Source organism: Spodoptera frugiperda, chromosome 3, assembly GCF_023101765.2.
Source record: "Spodoptera frugiperda isolate SF20-4 chromosome 3, AGI-APGP_CSIRO_Sfru_2.0, whole genome shotgun sequence".
NCBI classification, from domain to species: domain Eukaryota; kingdom Metazoa; phylum Arthropoda; class Insecta; order Lepidoptera; family Noctuidae; genus Spodoptera; species Spodoptera frugiperda.
The window spans coordinates 7,085,519-7,104,473 of NC_064214.1; the positions used below are offsets into that span (position 1 = coordinate 7,085,519).

General features: G+C 35.4%; 1 protein-coding gene across 1 annotated transcript in view; it reads right to left on the minus strand.

The window, feature by feature from the left end:
• LOC118274145 (ATP-dependent Clp protease ATP-binding subunit clpX-like, mitochondrial) overlaps positions 1-18,955 on the minus strand; it is a 298,109-nt gene that overhangs the window by 19,205 nt on the left and 259,949 nt on the right. The window lies entirely within an intron of this gene.

Consider the following 18,955-nt stretch of genomic DNA (forward strand, 5'->3'; position numbering starts at 1 on the left):
TTGCAAGCTTTACTACCATCCATTTTATACTCGTACTTAAAATTTTCTTTGCATGAAACTTAGTAATGTAGTTCTCTGAGAAAGAACAACAGCCATCAATTCAACAAACCATCTCCACAAACTTTAGCATTAAAATTGTAAATAGGATACGCCTATAAAGTACGTAGAATGTAGACAAGCGGCAGAGAAACATTACTTTAACATGTTTGGATCATACTATGTTTTTTTCTAATGTAACAAAAAAAAAGCAATGTCGCGCCTTTTATCCCCGAAGGGGTAGCCAGAGGTGCTCATTACGACACGTAATGCCGCTATACAATGTACACCCACTTTTCACCATTTGTGTTATAAGTCCCATGTAATAGGGGGTGAGCCTATTGCCATATACTGGACACAATTCCAGGCTCTATGCTACTACTGAGAAATTTTTCAAATAACCGAAAGTACCCCAGTAATACTTTGCCTTCGTAAATCAAAGAACTAAAATAATGTAATTCCATTCCAGTGTTACTAGAATCCAGGACAGATACACGCGACACTTTGCCCATTAGAAAGTGGCTATGATAGCCGCTGCCGTTGGTAGCCGGTCCGCCGACGTTTCACTCCGTTCTCTATCGCTTTTATGTCGCTTATATTTGTTGCTATTGCTATCATCTGCTATTACTGAACGTATTTGGCATCGTAGACTTGTTCATTTATTTCATTGGATAACAAGTTTATGGGTTAAGTGATACAACATACTTAGGGTTAGATTTTTACCTAATAAAGAGTCCTAGTTAAACGAACGAAACAATGTAATCAAGAATCCACCAATCAATTGTAAACATGATTGAAGAAGAGTAACCTATATAGTTTCTTGCTCGTTCTTCTCCATAGGAATCTACACTTTGGAACGCACAAATAGCTTCACTAGAGGACTGACCGACAGACTAACCTTTTTAATATTTTTATTTTTGCTTGACGCTCAAAAGTGCCTTCCTAGTATAATTGAAATAAATGAGATTGAATTTTGACATTTGGAGTCCTGTAAGAGTACCGTACGTACATCAAACCACCTTTTATGTGTACCCATCTATACCATTATACAATGGGAATGTTTTTCACGAACGACACAAACACAACACAACTCAACCGGAGCATAAATTTTCATTTGGTACGTCATCCGCATCTCAGGTTTGACCACACAACCATCTAGCTACCCTTTCCTCCGGACGACTGCGTAGAATAATTAATTCTATGGCGTCACAGACATGATTTAGATCCCAACGAAGCCCATAAGTTATGCCAAAACTATACATTAATAGTTACCGTTTTAATTTAAGATCAACAAGGAATTCTGCCCTCCAAGATACTGAATTTAATTAAGATTTTAGGATCTCCTGACTCTAGCAAGATATGCCATACTGAGGGCCGACCCGCATTCTGAGACCTGAATACGTTATTTAGGTATTCTTTATTCTAATTATACATAGCTTTGAGAATAATTTGCTTTAATACATGCTGCTTAATTTGGCAATGTCTCACGCTAAAATTACGTCAACTTATTTTGCTTGCATGGGTTAAAAGGATTTTATTTTTAATTTCAGAAACCATACACAGTTAACAAAAGTAATCCACGTTAACAAACGCACTCTCAATAATAAATCCAATCCATAAATCTTAGCAATAACAAGCGATGTTAAAGTTCTATCTCGAAGAAGTAAGTTTTTTCAATAAAACAAAGAACAACAGATTATTCCCGACCTCTCGGGCGAAGACTTATAAACTATTGAAGTTGACAGCGTTTTCCTTCATCTACTGAACTGAACTGTGAACACTACTGAACCCAGTTTAGTACCCAACTGAATGAATAATGCAAACAAGAGAAAAACTAAGACAACGAGCTGAGAATGGACTTGAAAAACTAATGTAAATAAAATGTATTGCTTTTGTTCAGTGTAACAAGGTCACAGTGTTCCAGCATATTAATAACTTATGTAGTTGCTTGCTTTATATTCTGTTATATTATGAATTGATGTTAACTGGAGGCCAGATGTCTACTTGGTTTATGCAGCCTGTCAGGGTTCCATTTCAATGCGTAACTTAGTTTTATACAGCTAAAGACATTTTTGTTTGAGGCCACAAATAATCTGGAAAATCTTTTTATAATAACTATCGTGAGACATACTAATTACACTAAAAAAACATTGTTTACTCACTTAAACTAATAGAGAGTGCATCCGCATGCTACTCATGTTGAAGAGTCTCTCTGTGACCCGAAACTAGTTGAGCTTTTCTCCATTAATTTACGAGAGCAAACCTTAAATCTTTTCTTATATCCAATTCATAATCAAGTAATGAAACCATTTTTAGCCAGGTATAATTATATTCTAAAACCCTTTGTTCTTTGAGATTTTATTTTTCAAATCTGAATTACATAGTATGAATTTAACTTCAAAAAAATTAATCGCCTAATAACAAGTCTGAAGCAACTTTTTCAAACTTTCTCCTAATGAGTTTCAGACAACGATAATTTGGGACATTTTATTAATTTCGTCTTTCATTAGCAGTCATGACTGACGAAGTAGATAATTGGTGAAAACTAAAAAAGTATAATAGCGGCCTAACTGGGGTTTATATCGAGCATAAAAATAAAATATAAGTGGCTCCTCGAGCTGTTGCCTTTTACAAACAGCGACATCTACCGACCATTACAAAAAAAAAACGAAAATTAAAATTGTTTTCGCTGAATAACACTTGTACGTACTGTTAACTTCCCAAACGACAATAAATACACTGATATGCAAATCAGCATAACAAACCGACGCAATCTCCCCTAAACCAATCACTGAGACACGTTAAATTCGACATCCGATGTGAGAATAAAGAAAACTTTAGAGACGTATTTAACATAACAAAGAAGCAAAGAAAATCCAAAAAAGTCGAGAGGCGAACCCTTTTAACAGACAAGACACACTTGTCAGTTAATAGAGTGTAGACAAAGGTGTTTACCATGATAAAGGAGCTGAAAAAAGCGGAAAACGCGAAGCTGAGCTCCACAGTTTGCTCGATAAGTGAAATAAGGTGCCTCGGCAGGCTGTAAGCTATTATTTCGACTAAATGGAAAGCAGTTTACTGTCTAAATGGGTTCTATATCGGACCATCTTCGAGAATTTATTCTTTTTTGCTAACAAAAGCAGTTCTCTTAATTTATTGAAGACAAAATTGTGATGTTTTCTTACGTGGCTGGAGTGTTAGGTAATGTAGGAGATATACAGAGATACATATAGACTTTACGCATACATTTTAATGATCATTGTTTCTGTCAGTCTGTATATCAGTTGATTTCAATTTCCACACATCAATAAATTCAATTATCCCCTTCACAGGGTGATATGCTGCAATGTTGATTGACATTAACAAATCGGCAATCAGAGGGCGCGAGTGAACACCACAAGTTAATGCGAGATCATCCGGAATCGGAGTTAATTGTCTGATCGCGGTAATTACTGACAAACCACAGACACGGCTGATTAATCACCCGCACCTAATCAATGACAAACTGCTTTGTGTACAACTGTCAAGGTCATCTGATCTTTGGTTCATGGGTGTGTGGAGTCTGATAATTTGATATTGGGTTAGACGTTCTAAAAGTAACTTTTTGAAATTGTTGGGTATGTTCTATTGCTCGTCTATTAAAGACTAGCTACTTCTGCGCGATTTCACCCGCTATACTCGGCTCCTAAGAAGGTACTGTTACTGTCCCAGAAGGGGGGTAATTGGGCCTCCGGTAACCTCACTCAGATAACGAAACACAATGCAAGCGTTGTTTCACGTCGGTTTTCTGTGAGGCTGTGGTATCACTCCGGTCTACCCGGCCCATTTATGCCGAAGCACGGTTCTCCCACACTTGAATCTCTCTTTCGCTGTGAATTAAATAAAATAATACTTTATTATTTCCATTTGCTTTAAATTACCACTTCGTAGGCATTTTCACAAGTGAACAACAAAATATATCAAAAACTAATTTCATTTGTCACAATAATGGTCCTTACATACGCAGTTTGATAAGGGTCAAAATTGTGTGCATTCCAATTCCAATTTGACATACAATATTGTTAATATTAGGGTATTACTATCTGATTTATGTAACAGACGTGCATCATACCGCTTAGAGAGTGACCGGGTTAATAAGCATATTCGACCGGCATGCGGTTTCTGAACGGCACCAATTATAAATTATCGGGGAACCACAGAATCAGTACTAATGGTCAATTAGAGGTGAGCTCTCATAGTTCTGTAACAGCTACTGAGTGAGCATGTGTGTGTGTGTGTCTTGGAGCAAGATGAGGCTAGTTAGTGGTTGACGGGATGTGTGTTGAGAGGAGTTAACTAATATGTTGTGTTGAAAAAGGACGTGTATAACATAAAAATATATCTTTGATGAATACGAGAGTTTAGCTTTGTCCGATTAGTAACTTTTTTGAAGAGATGATCAACGATTAAAATATACTTAAATGGAGAAAACGCGCTAGTGTTAAATAATAAACATAGATACCTACTTAAGCAAGACTTGTCCAATTGTTGTTTTCCCTTTAGAAAATATAATCCTCTTAAATTAGAATTATTAGCAAAAGCAAGTAAGATTTTTATATTATAGTTTTTCCAAAGTAATCCATCTAATAAATACTGAATAATAGACACAAACTAATACATTTTCCCGATACCAATTTGTCTGTTACGACATAAATCGACGTATTCCTAAAAATCGTTCACATTCCAATTGACTTGAAGCTAATTTTATTTGTGAGTGTCAATATTCATTTCGTTGGAACATTGTTGGCCGATTTATCGAAATCGGGTGTAACGGAGTGCGAGAAAAAATGGGTCACCCCGTAATGTGACGTAACAGCACTGATACATACCATAAACCGCTAGTTTCGGGACATCCGTGGGATTCGACCCATCGATTTTCATCCTAAAGAGGTCGCAGGGGGGCGAAATAAAAAAGCAATAAAAACGTCCGCGCCGTTATTATTTCCTGTTATTTTGGCATCCCCCCTCCTTGCTCCGTCTCTCCCCACGCCATGGTTGGACTTCGCTAAATAAATAAACTACTACTTACTCTGAAAATGTTCGCGAAGATGAAAATGTAAAACGTTATTTTTATTTATTTTTGCAAGTGATGAGGTGCCGAGTCGCTTCGCAGCCGGAACTAATGTTTCTGTCAAATTGACACTCACTCAGCAAGAAACTCGAACCATCAAAATGTCCGCATTCCTTTTCTCTTTGCTCCAACCTTCTTCATAAAAGTCAAACCTACACTTAATTTTCCTCAAGCCGACATGATTACGGTAAATGGAGCTAACATTTATTCGTATCCAAAAAACGGTTATTTTCGTCCTATGACATTCCGGTCCAGTGCTAACTGCTACACGAAGCACACTGTACCAGGGCTGCCAACCTGCAGTAAAAATAAACTTTGTAAACCTTTTGTGAACACAGCGTTGATAAAAAACTGAGTACCCGAAGGACCATTTTCGAAATAAACATTGGTCCTTTGTAGTTTTTTGAAAAAAAAACCGGTTTGTTGAAAAAATCCTCTTGTCTATATAATTGATTGGTCGTTTGATATTTTTTTAAAAGAAAAATACAATGGCTTTTGTCCACGTGAGAACTACAAACCGGGAATCAAGGTTTGTACCCGCGCTCGCTAATAAAATGGAACAGAACAATGTCAAGCGCAGTTTTCCTCTCTACAAGTTTACCAGTAGTTATTTTTATTTGTATGTCATTTTAAATGGCAACATTGTATTTTAACGTAGCTGACTTACTTTATGTTTGAAAGAAAAAGTTGGGCAGAACTGTTTCTCTGCAGCCTCATTTATTCTCATGATAAAATATGACATTATTATGGATGAATACGTAGTTTAAATACAGCATGAATAAAATATATTCCAACCAAGACGAACACTCAACCATAGTAAGTCGGACAGCCCTGCAATAGTCCCAGAGGGAACTACAAATTAGAGACGCCTTAGGGCCCTTAATTTGGTGACAGTCGATTGACGACACTAGCGCCACAATCACAAGATCTCGACAAAGTCCTTCACGAAATTACCTTGGAGCTATTCACGAAAGTTTTTTCAAGTAATTAACTGTTCCAGAACATTTTATAGACGTTCAAAATAAATTTTATGACAGGATTTTAGAAATAAGGTCCTCATTTTTATGGCTCAGTTGACGGAATTTTGTTACAATACGGGTAATGATATTACACAAAGTTATGTTTTAAATAAATTGCCGTAGGCTTAGCGGATAAAGCAACGAATGGCGATTTCAAAAGTGTGAAGGACGGACTTGTGTGTGGTATATAAATCGGTTCATCCAAACGCGAGATCCACACAAACAAACATACATACAGGTCAAACCGAAAACCTTCTCCTTTTTAAGTCGGTTAAAAATATGTACGTTATAAAATAATTGTGGCTTTCTTATTAAGTAAAAAGATTAAGAAGCTGTAGTATAATAGATGTCTTTAATAATATCTAAAATACAGACAAAAGCAGTATATCTAAAGCAAACAGCGAAGCACATAACTTATTACACAATCAGTGAGAAGAAAACAAATTTATTTAACCAAACCGAATAAATCTCCGATAAAGCTTCGAACAAGCAATGAATTCAAAACGATTCGTTTCACTCGCTACACGCTACACTAAAGATACAACTCTGAAGTTAATTACTGAAACGAGGTAATTATGTTAATAGCAAAGCAGCAACTTTCAACATCAAACTGGGAACAAAATCCAGTCCGAAATGATTCGAGTGAAACTCTCGGTATAATTCAAGTTTCTAATTCAACACACATTACTGGCCCTCCACATGAGTTGAACGTTAAATAAATTACACATGTTCACTTGTTTACAATTCTAGTATAATTTAATAAGGGTTTTATTTCGATGTTGCCAGCCCCGAAATTAATTTGTGTTCCACATTAACATTAAGGTAATGTTGCCTGTTTAGTTTATTACTTTTTTAACTTTTGTAAGTATTGTGATATTGTATTGACTTTCTTTTAAACTTAATATCTTTTGAACAAAGGACGTAGGATAAGGATAATAATATAATTCATCTTCAAACTAATAAATTGGAGTAATAAAGTTTCATAACTTTTCATTCACTTCAGTGACTAGTATTATTAAAATGAAAGTAATAGCTTTTTTATATGAATAATATGATACCCATATCTGTACCGAAGGTTTTGTACCAAAAGGACCAACTATCATAATAGCCAGCTTCCCATTAAAATCCAAAAATTGTTCACTGCCCTCTATTATAAGTAATTTATCGTCTCCAAGTTGAGGGTACAGTCGTAAGCAGCACGCGGCGTCGCCATTGCAGCCAAGGTCACACAACTTATATTAAACTGGACCCGAGTTACGTTACGGCTGTCGACGTCTTTAATCCTTAACTTTGGTTCGCTCTAGATTGATTTATGGCTACTCGATAAATTTCTCAGTACTAAAGGCTTAACACCTACATGACTATTTAAAAATAAAGTACTTTTTGATCCTGTTGTATATCCTTTCTTTGTTATCCTAAACGTATTCTACATAATACGTACCTATGTACCTACAATGTTTTTCTATTTTTATACCAATTGTATATTCCATTCATTTAGCTATTTTCTCGGAATTTAGTACTGAACAAATACCTTAGGTTTTACAATAGAATTACTAGGTTTTTAATACAATCGTTTTGAAGAAATTTACTAGCAATAACATCCATTAAGTTATGCTCACACGAATATTTCAAATGTGAGTTTTATTTTATAGCAGAATGAAAAGTATGAACTGCCAAGAATGTACATTAATGGAATTAATTCTTTATTGGATTACAATTTTATTGTTAGCGCGAGACATTCGTGGCATTTAGGAGTGGGAGGGTTGAGTGGTTTATTTATAGGAAAACACTTGGAATATTCGTGGCACCTCTGAAATGAAGTTTCACTGGGAAATAACTGTGTAACTCGATAGCAGTCACAACCCTCGCCATAAAATGGCCGGTTTTAAAGGTGCACAATTGCTGCACGTTGTAAGCACTAGGTTTTTTTACCGCACATAGGCTAAAACCAATTAAAAATAGGCTGTCGGACATACAGTTTGTATTGACAGCAACTAACTGCCATAGGCTCAACTTTACATTTTCGTTCGTCGTATGCCCCCGAGTTTAAATTGTCGGACTAAAATTTTATTTCCCTAAAAATGTCCGCATGGATTTAGGTACAGTTTTAGTTTTATCAGTTTTTTTTTTACCAATAGATGAAGTATTCTTTGATCATTTGACTGTAGAATTTAGGTTTCATTTTTAAAGATATAAGCGAAACGACAAAATTGCTGAGTAAATAGTTAATAAAATTGTATTCATCTCTTTATTTTAATGAATTTAAGGATTAATACAAACAGGTCGCTTTGGCAATCATGCTCAGCAATATAAATTGATATGATTTCGATTTATTAGGATTTGGTATTACCGAAATCATATTAATATCGAATCAGACCATACGCTATTGAATTTCATCGAAATTATTCGACTATTGTGCAATAGTGGGTCTTCGTGGCTAAACCAACAGCAAATATTTTGTGGAACATTGGCCCCAATGTGCCAACATTTAATCCTAACGTTTACTCAAGTTGTAAACTAGGAATTGTAACACTACAGGGACTTGAGACAAACATTCTGGCCAAATAGAGCGAACTATGCAAGTACAGCCAACGCCGCTGTAATACATTATAGATGCTGTACTTATGTATGTCTGTTGGACTTGGACTTGGTGGTATTGTACTGTGGAGAGTTCCAGAGGAGGAACCGAAGACTTATTCTTAACTACATAATAAATGTGTATTGCACAATTAACCTACTTCTGCAAGCATTATGTTTGCCAAAACATTTCCATTTTCCTCTATTGGGATATTATTTGATAAAGTAGTTGATTGAAAGATTCGTTTATTGAAATATTTTTTTTTTTAATCTACAATCTTGTCGCTTTTAAATTTTAAGATCAGATGTTATAGCAAATTTTTACATTCTCACAAAAACATGCCTAAAGACGAAACATATAACGATCAAGATCCTTTATCATCTTGAGCACTAATAACATAATTTAGCGCTTAACTAAGTTGTACTAGAATTATCGAGTTACGTCGTTATTCAGCTATGCCCCCAGGAGTTTGCAGCGACAGTTAGGACATATTACTCATACAACAGTTCAAAATTAATGCCGCTCAACCATTCCACTGAATGTCTTGTAACGTTAATGAATGTAAATACATTCGCTTTGTGTGTGTTCTTATTGAATTTCATGGAATCTGCTCTTGTTTTATGAATGTTTACAAATATGCCTTCACGATGTGCGCGCCTGTGCTCCTCGCGCTCATAAAAACTGTGTGTCGTAAAAATACAAGCACTTGTTTGTTGAGTGTGATTACTTTTAGACCCTTTTTTTGTAAAATCAGATGAGTTTTTGGTTACTGCCTTGTTGGTTTACTCGTTTTCGGCAAAATTCTCAGTAGCTGTGCGGAGATTTTCTGTCATAAAGTCGCTCTGCGCTGTAAGTGACTTTGTGACTGGCATATAACTAAAATGGACAAATGTGAAGAATCTGAGTCTCTGGACGCTTGTTCTAAAAATAAGCGCAATATTATGTATATTTTGTGTATTTTTAGAAGTGTCTGAATATTCGAAAGAAACGTCGGACAAGACAACTGTGAAGTTAAATGTAACATACAAATAATAGTCGATGATATCAACAACACGCGGCACTCAATAATTGAAATGTCTGTGTAATAACATAAAACACACAGACAAATAAATAAACAATGACATTTAATTTAATTAGCATTGCGAACCAAACTCGTAGCAGTAATTGAATGCTCTCAACATCTGTAATCAATTGATAATCGCATTAATTATATTGTAACTAGCCAATTAATATGCGGACGCGATTGCTTTCAGACCGATTCCATTTTGTACCATACATTTCATTGAAGAAACTCCCGATATATGATGTGGGTAAATCTAAATACGCTAATGTACAATATACCTCTTTTTCCTGGCCCTATCCCAACTAGGTTGATGTTCGCATTGAGATAACTAGAGGCGGCTAAATGCCAGTATTTTACGGGAAATGCCTGTTTTCTGTAACCTACGACCCAAATTCGGGTGATACGATTTTAAATAGGTGAATTGTTAGTCTATATTATACATATATTTATGGCATGTATACCTACAATAGAACTATGGTAAAAAAGATACTACTCACAAGAAAAAAAATACTACCCTTTAGGTGACTTCAACCAGAAATATAACAAAGTTGAAACGAGAAAAAAAACTACGTTTACCTACAGTAACAACGACAAACAAGAAAATGGTTGAACCAAACATTTCTCCTAAAAAACTGTCGCATGTTGGAAAAACCGTTATCACGCCCTCACGTGACAAGCTATTGAACAGTTATATAACAGGAATAGTTTCCTATACATCAATATCTATGTACATAAAACACTAATTTTATTTCAAAAGACTAAAAAAGCTATCTCCTAAATATTTGACTGAGTTGACAATTTCAATCTGCAACTACTGCAACCATTTCATTACTTTCTTTTCTCTAAAATCCCATTCTTATACAAGACAGATATTTTTAAACCATTTCCCGTTTTGAATAAAAGCTATTTATATTAATGCACTATTTTAAAAGGAAAGTCCAAGAAAATAATTTATGCAGAGTTTTACTACGTCAGTTCTTTCATTACATATTTGGTTTTAATTTGAATTCTTGTAGTGCAACAGAAGAATGGCGCATATTTACTTTTCTTTCAGTTTTAATGAACGCATATTTAAAACTGTATTGAAAATTTAATTTTAAAATACATTTCTATTAGCACCGGAGCTCATTCTTTGAATGAGTTCTTTCATTTTGGTCTGATTTTATTTCACATCAAGTTTGCTTTGTATATTTTAATAATGAACCAGAATATTTTTCTAAATGATACAGAAAATTATGATAATTTAGAAATTTTGATACCGAATGGAAATGGAGGATAATTTTAGAAACAATACGTAAATGTCTGACTTTAACAGTAAGAACTCTGTTTAATATGAAAATAATAGAAATTATTTAAATCTTGCTGAAATAAGTAAAAATTTGATACTTTAATACTGCGTGTTTCAGTAAAATTACATTTTGGTCCTTCGATCCGATAAGGACCAAAAAACTTCAACCGGTAATACGTTTAAAGATTACCCAGTTAAACGCTGTCCCCCGTATATTTAACGCCACAGTTTTTCATATCTATCCGCAAAACAAGCAGTAGGAAAGTGTGAAGTTAAAAACACGGTGTAAGCACAGTACGGAGATAGGGGCAGCAAGAATTTCATTAAACTTGCCTCGTTGGCCGAGATCGAGAATTACTGGCTGTCGGGGCGGACTGCCTTTACACCGGAACGAACTCAAAATTAAATATGGTGTGTATTTGATACAAATATCATTCCTATTTTATTTTCCATTAAACAAACAATTTGATTTCTTAAGTGTTAGTGACATAAACTACGATAGTTTCTTATGCAATTTGAAAATATATCTAAGGGTTTTGCTACTTAATGAAAAGCTAACAAAGTATGTTTTTAGGAAACACTATGACTGACGTGTATACAAAAATGGATGAATAAATAAATCAACACGGTATTGAGCCATATTCATTCGAAAAACACGACACTTGATTAAACGTTTGTGTATAACTAAAAATAAACGAACTCTTTTGATTCGTGTGTGCTTACCCAGTTAGCAACACTCGTATTGATTGATCGCTTATTCGCTATCGTTTGTTTAAAACAATACACCTACTCCATTCCAATTATATTAGCCTGAAATAGAAATGTTATACGTAAACATAAACTTTACTGTGTGCCGACGATATAAAATTTGAGTGTTGACGATAGAAATCAAATTCGTTTGGCAACTTTGAATATTTGTGTTTTATGTATTTTGGCTGATCGCCTCTCTTGGTCTTTCGTTTATCGGATCAGCAGAATTTTAAACAGCATCGAACGTTGGAGGTTTATGCAAACAAATGTCGGACTTACTGATTTTAGAATACAGTGTCGGTCAAAGTTGACTGTTGTTCCAATATTTGGTACGTCACGATGGTATTATGGTAAAATTTCTAAAATTTATACGGAATTCTATCAAAATGCAAAGATGTAAAGATTTCAAAAGACTTAAAGGCAACAGTAGGAGGCCAGCTAAGCAGATGCCTGTTTCCCATGATTAATTCAGAATTATGACCAAGTACAAAATTAGACATCCACTCAAAGACAAAGACTTATAGGAAACAACAAATACTTAGTTCTATAACACTAACAAAATGTTTCCTCTAAAACAATTGCACTGTCACGCTACGGTGTGAATGTAGTCACCAACGGCGGCTTTTTGATTTTATAGCGAGCACTAATTTAACGTGTAAACGATATAGCACTTTGTCATAGCACTCATAAGATCTAGTGGCGAAACTTTCTGTTTGTCTGTACCCTGTTTACACCGAAACCTTTATCATTTTATAATTATATACCTTCTCGGAACGGAGGACGCTTTCAGGATAACGTTGTTAAATAGGGATACACTTTGTGGTGACGAGATTTTATATTAAAGATAAAGTTTTAGCAATTTTGAAGATCACTTTTTTTATTCGGCGCTAGCCAACTAATCATGTTTGTATATCGATAACTATATTCTAGATCCGAATCGAATCATAAAGACTCCGTAATACTTCGTTTGAATGATAAAGTACTTATCACACGTTTTTGTAACGACAAATCTTTTGTAACTGTATATGAATGAGTATGAGGTTGGACCGCCTCGTTGGCCGAGTGGTTGCAAATGTGACTGCCGGGCAAGGGGTCTGGCCTATTTACGATTTTTCGAAAATTTCTCAGTAGTAGCACAGAGTCTGGAAATATGTCCGGTATATGGCAATAGGCTCACCACCTATTATGTGGGACTTACAACATAAATTGTGAAAAGTGGGTGTACATTGTACAATGGCATTACGTGCCATAATCTGCACCTCTGCCTACCCCTTCGGAGATAAAAGGCGTGACGATATAAAAAACTAGGTTGAATATAAATTGTGATAAATGACATACTCCACACACTAATAATAATATGGAAAATAACAGTCACTTCCAACTAATCACAACACAAACTCTCTCTCTGGTCGGTCCTTCATGTCTGAAGATCGTGGTCATGGTGGGTGATTCTGGCGCGCACGAATTGTCTCCATCGGCTTCTGTCTGATGCTATGCTAACGACGCCATAAAACTTTGTTGCTTTCGTGGTCTTGAGCTGGTCAGACCATCTTGTCGGCGAGCGGCCTCTGGATCTTTTGCCCTCCGTGTTTCCGACAATGACCAATTTCTCGAGGCTGTCGTCTTCGCGTCTCATTATGTGGCCAAAGTAGCTCAGCACACGCTGATAGCACGTTGCTGAGAGACGCTCCTTGATTTTAAGCTGTGAAAGGATTGACACATTTGTGCGTTTGGCAGTCCACGGAATTCTCAGCATCCGCCTCCAGCACCACATTTCGAATGCGTCAATCCTTTGCCTCTCTCTTGCTTTGATGGTCCATGTTTCCACGCCGTACAGGAATATCGGGAAAATCAATGCTCTCACCAAACAACACAAACAACGAGTGTTTAATACGATCTAGATCCAAAGACAACGCCTACAATCTGTCTAAATGTTACTAAGCCACTAGAATGTCAGTAGATTTCCACTCAGCACAAGCTAGTTCTTGTTATTAGTAAAAGCAAAATTTTCTTGAGGCTGCGGCAAATTTATGTAAGACTATAAAAATAACAAAAATTAACCAAAACCCTCGATATTATTACAAGAAGTAAATTAAAGTGGAAACTATGTTATGGGTCCTTTGTTATTGTTCCCATGAGACGTAACTTTGGGACTCTCTGTTTGTCTCAATGCCCGCCTCTTCTTATAATACAATTTATCCTTTTGGAACTTGTAATTTATTTTATAGTACCCATTTGTAGTTTGATTTTATATTAATTGTTTTATTCGAGTTCTAAGTTGAATTAGAGTTGTAAACTGATTAAAATTGTTGTTTGTATGCGGTAATGAAATCACTAAAGATCTTATTGTTAAAACTTTTATTGTGTAGAGGGTATACAAGTAGAATGAGGCATCTGATACCGCCCATCGATAACAGAAAGAGTGGGTTTCCAGTCCCATAAAAAATGCCGTTGAAGGCTTAAAGGTTCGGACACCGCTTGTATTATATTCCATAGATTTTTCCAGCAGAAAGTTTTAGGAAACCCAGTAAATACTGTATCATCATACTTCATCCCATTACTGTCTACCTACCATTGAACGTAAGTCACACCAGCTTCACCCAATACACTCAATCTTCAGTTCCTCGCAGTACATTAACTTCAAAGAACAGACCTATCGTATTCCACAAACTAACATAGTTAGTGAACTTCCCAGTACTTTTATAGCTCTTCAATACAATAATACTGGGGGAGCCATCTTCGTCGAAAAGCCAAAAAATAATTACTGCCATTTCTCTTCGGCTAACCTAGTTACCCGAAACTTTGGACAACTCTGAAACAACTAAGCGATAGCAGAAATCATGTTTGATTCAAACATGTGCCAACTTGTTCATAATTGGCGCGGGAACAGTGTGAACAGGTCTCCTCTCAACTCGCCAGAGTTTAGACATGTTCATTAGCTTACCGCCTGCTATCAGTAATTGGAGTTAATTGACAATGGAGGTGTGAAGTAAAAAGTTACCGAGTTCCATTCGTTATTTGATAAACTCGGCAGAGGTAAATGATATTTTATGTATGTGTTCATGTTTACTGTTTTATACATACTTGATGTACCTACTTTTTTATTTACATTTAGGTACAGTCATGATGGATGGATGCAATGAAGGTTGGTTCTTAATATGCGAAATCTTCAGTACTATTGAAGGATACACTGAATTGAGTGGCAAATAGTCCAATCAAAGAAATGTTCTTCATGTTGAATATGTAATACCAGCTTCTGCCAGTGGCTTTGTCTGCGTTTCCGGAGGATAAAAAGCTACCCTACGTAGTAGCAGTAACATAGTTCCAGTCACTCTTTTAAAAAACCCTTTGCTAGAGGTAATTACTTCATAGACCTTAAGGACCAATATTCCTTTTCAAGTTAATTTAAAGTCCAAACCAAACAATGTTGAACAATCATACTACACGAAACACATATCAAGAAACATTTGACCCCATTTCCCGGTTATCAACGGAACAAGTTGATCCCAAATTGTCAAATGCCGCTTATTTCTGTACAAGTAAGTAATTGAGTTAGTTACACATAGAGTCGGAACTTGCTAATAGATGGCGCTGTCTAATTGTAAACGATTTAACTTGCTTACAAAGTTTGGTCCTTCTGTACGGACCAAGTTTTGTAGTCAATGACAATAATATGAATATTTTTTGATACAAACTAGCTTAAGAAAACATCGAAAGACTTTTTAAGATTCTAGTAAAGAAAAAGGTTTTTAGAGGCACGGAATTATTTAAAAAGTACTGGGTAGTTTTTGAGGAATTATTTATGACGTGAATACAAATATTTTTTGTATGTTAAATAATAAAATATAGTATGTACTGCGTAATATAACTTTACTGTTTTGATTTTTGTTGGAACACAACGAAATATTATTTTTTTTTATAAGGAGGGGTTTCATATAAACAGAGCCGTATACTAAACATGCAAGACAGCCAGACATTACACCTAAAAGGCAATCTAATATTTTAAGTGCGCCACAAGTTCCCCAACCAGTCACAAATTAAAGCGGTGCGCAGTGAAACCACACCTTAACACGCAATGGTAGGTACACGGCTGCACATCGAACTAGACATAACCAGTTTATCATGACCTCGCTTTGTACGATCATTCCACACATTCGACGGTCAGTTTATACTGGTTTGTCATAGCTTGATATGAACCATGTTTATAAGTAAGTGTAATGTAATGGAACTACCCACACCTACACACAGCTGATTAAACCTTAAACTTTAACGTTTTACGACGTTTTGTTTTACTACTAGTAAAGCGATCTCCTTAAAACTTGGCTAAGTAAGGGTTTATGAAGGTTTTATTAATACTCTTATACTTAGTTAATACTAGATAAGTTTTATTATGACGAGCCTTTCAGTCATTGCTGAGGTCCGCGTAGGTACCACTTAAGTTGATGTAACTTAGCCTATATACGACAATCATTCTTAACATAAATATTATTATTTGATTCCAGAACTTAATAAAAAGGTCATACTCAGTATCACAGTAAACCTAAGCAGGTATTTAACCAAAGATAGGTTGGTGTCCACCAGTTTACTAAGTACTTATTAATAAACCGAATATGGTATGATTTTGAGTCTAAGGCGATGTCAACATGATATTGATAGCAACAAAAGTTTATCTCAGTTCTAAATTCGTACAAGAAATTAAACTCAAGCAAGGATTGAACGTTGTGTACATTGATGGGAGCTGTAGGCGGGCGGGCCACTCGTTCACACACCGTGCTCCCACGCAACATATTAATTAAATCTCGTTCACAGTTCATCTAACACGGGAGCGACCGCAGGAACTCATTACAACGTCGGTTAATTGTTAAAACTGTTTATTTCGGTTACTACACAATTAATTGGACCCATTTATTAAAAGGTTTTTGCAAAATAATTAGGAAATTCGAGCCTAGAAATTATTGGAATTTTCTTGCTTCGGTACGCGAAAATCACTTCATAAACGAGTTGAGATTTTGTTTAAAAATACTTGTCTTCAACTCGTTTCTGATTAAAAATGTTTTTAATTAAATTTCTTTATGTTTTTTAATTATTTGGTACACATTGAGAAAGAACTGGAATACTTGATGAGTTACGTAGTTATTTGCTAATTAAAATTTTGCTCTAAAATATGAAAATCTAATTAAGTTTCCTGTTTGGCGATAATTGCTGGTCCGTGTGTTGTACACTCCTACGTAAATGAACCGTGATTATTTTATGTAATCTAATTATTGACAGAACTAATAACCACTCATTAATAAATAAGTAGTTATAAAAACTTTATATTTATACTGTTACTTATTTCAGCAAACTATTAATATTTTTACATTTTGATAAAATTTGTCACCAAAAAATCTCGCGAAATATCACATTATTGTGGTTAATTATGGAATTTTATTTTATTCCATTGTCCCGTAGACCGTAACACCGAATACACCGATGTTTCTGCATAACTGAGTATGGTCAATGATACATTGTTAAAACGAATGAATTTCCACAAAATTAAATAAAGTCCGTAATGTCGCTGTTGTTTTGTGGTCGATGGAAACATTCGTCAATTTGTGAAACAGATTGTCGGAACAATAAGAATGACATATACGTATAATCAATGTAAAGTATACGTAAGTAGGTAACAAGCTATTGGTATTATAAAGCATCGCATCGACGAGTAATTTATAAAAAAGTTTACTCAAGCAAAATATTTGAGAAAATCTCTACCAGTTTCAAGTCACCACGGGACTCTTATACACAAGCAGCGTGTACGTGACGTAGCGCCTTCTACGTCGTCACTCTGCTATTATTTTTATTTAATTTTATCTATAGTTTTTGCGTAAGAGAGATACAAGTTTTTTTTTATTAGATTTATCTAGTTTTTCTCTCACACAAAACTAGAAAGCAAAAAGTTTCGCTGTTCCAAACGTTTGATCGTTCCTAGTTCAAGCCCGTGCCGCGGCCGCGCATCAGGTCTAACACAATAAAGCTGCTTAAGTTTTTACTCTGAAAATAGTCGGTGCAACGCAAAGCGCTTTAAATCACAGCGCTCTGTTCGCTGCAGCGCTGTGCGAACTTGTTGACTTTAACTTTCTATGATTTTAAATTTTAGATGCTGTTGATGCTGTTTGTCGTGGAATATGGAGTATTGAGGTAATCAGCTTTCTGATGGATGGAGATGACAAAAATGTTTTATAATGTGCCTATAGTGCGCGTATAAACTTTAAAAAACTTTGAGGCAATAATTAACGGTGCAACACACGCCTTTTTATCCCCGAAGGGGTAACCAGAGGTGCACTTTAAGGCGCGTAATGCCACTACTGTATAATGTACATTAACTTTTATTTTTATAATTAACAGCATTCTTTGTAATTAACAGCATTACAGCATTCTTGAATCGAGGCGAATATCACAACTTGAGGCGGATTCCACTAGATAAAATAATCAATGAATACCTGACATAACCTAACCGTCCTAACTTCTACTCTACACTAAACTCGTATTGTATTCTTAAACACAAAAATAGCTTGTTAATGCGAGTAATCACGATTTGTCTAATTGCTTGGCGCGGGTTTTATAGGGTTTTAAACGGTAATGGTGGAATGTAAACACTTCTTTTACCCCATCGAGGAATACAGGCGTGATTTTATGTAACGTTAATGCCTTTATTGCTGCTTTCAACGGCTTGTAGAGCGGTCCGGCTCTGCGAAGAAAACACAACGGTTCGCCCGTACAGATAATTAGCTTGCTTAACAAACAAGCTTCGGGTTTTCCTGAGTAATCTTTAACTAATCTATTAATCAACTCAGTCCCTATCAGCGAGCTTCGCATACTTCATTGTATTTTATCTTTATTTAGCTCATCGGTTTTATAGTTTTATGTGTGTGGGAGAGATATGTGGGATGTGAAATTTCTTTGTGGCATTGAAGTACACTAATTTAAAAATGAAACATTAAAACTATAGACTAATAACGTCATCGTAATTAGGAAATGTATAGGTACTGTACTAGCGCATCTTCTTGTCTGTAAAGGTAAGATAGACCTAAAATACAAACTAAGTCCATTTCAATTCCTTTTAAAATCAAGT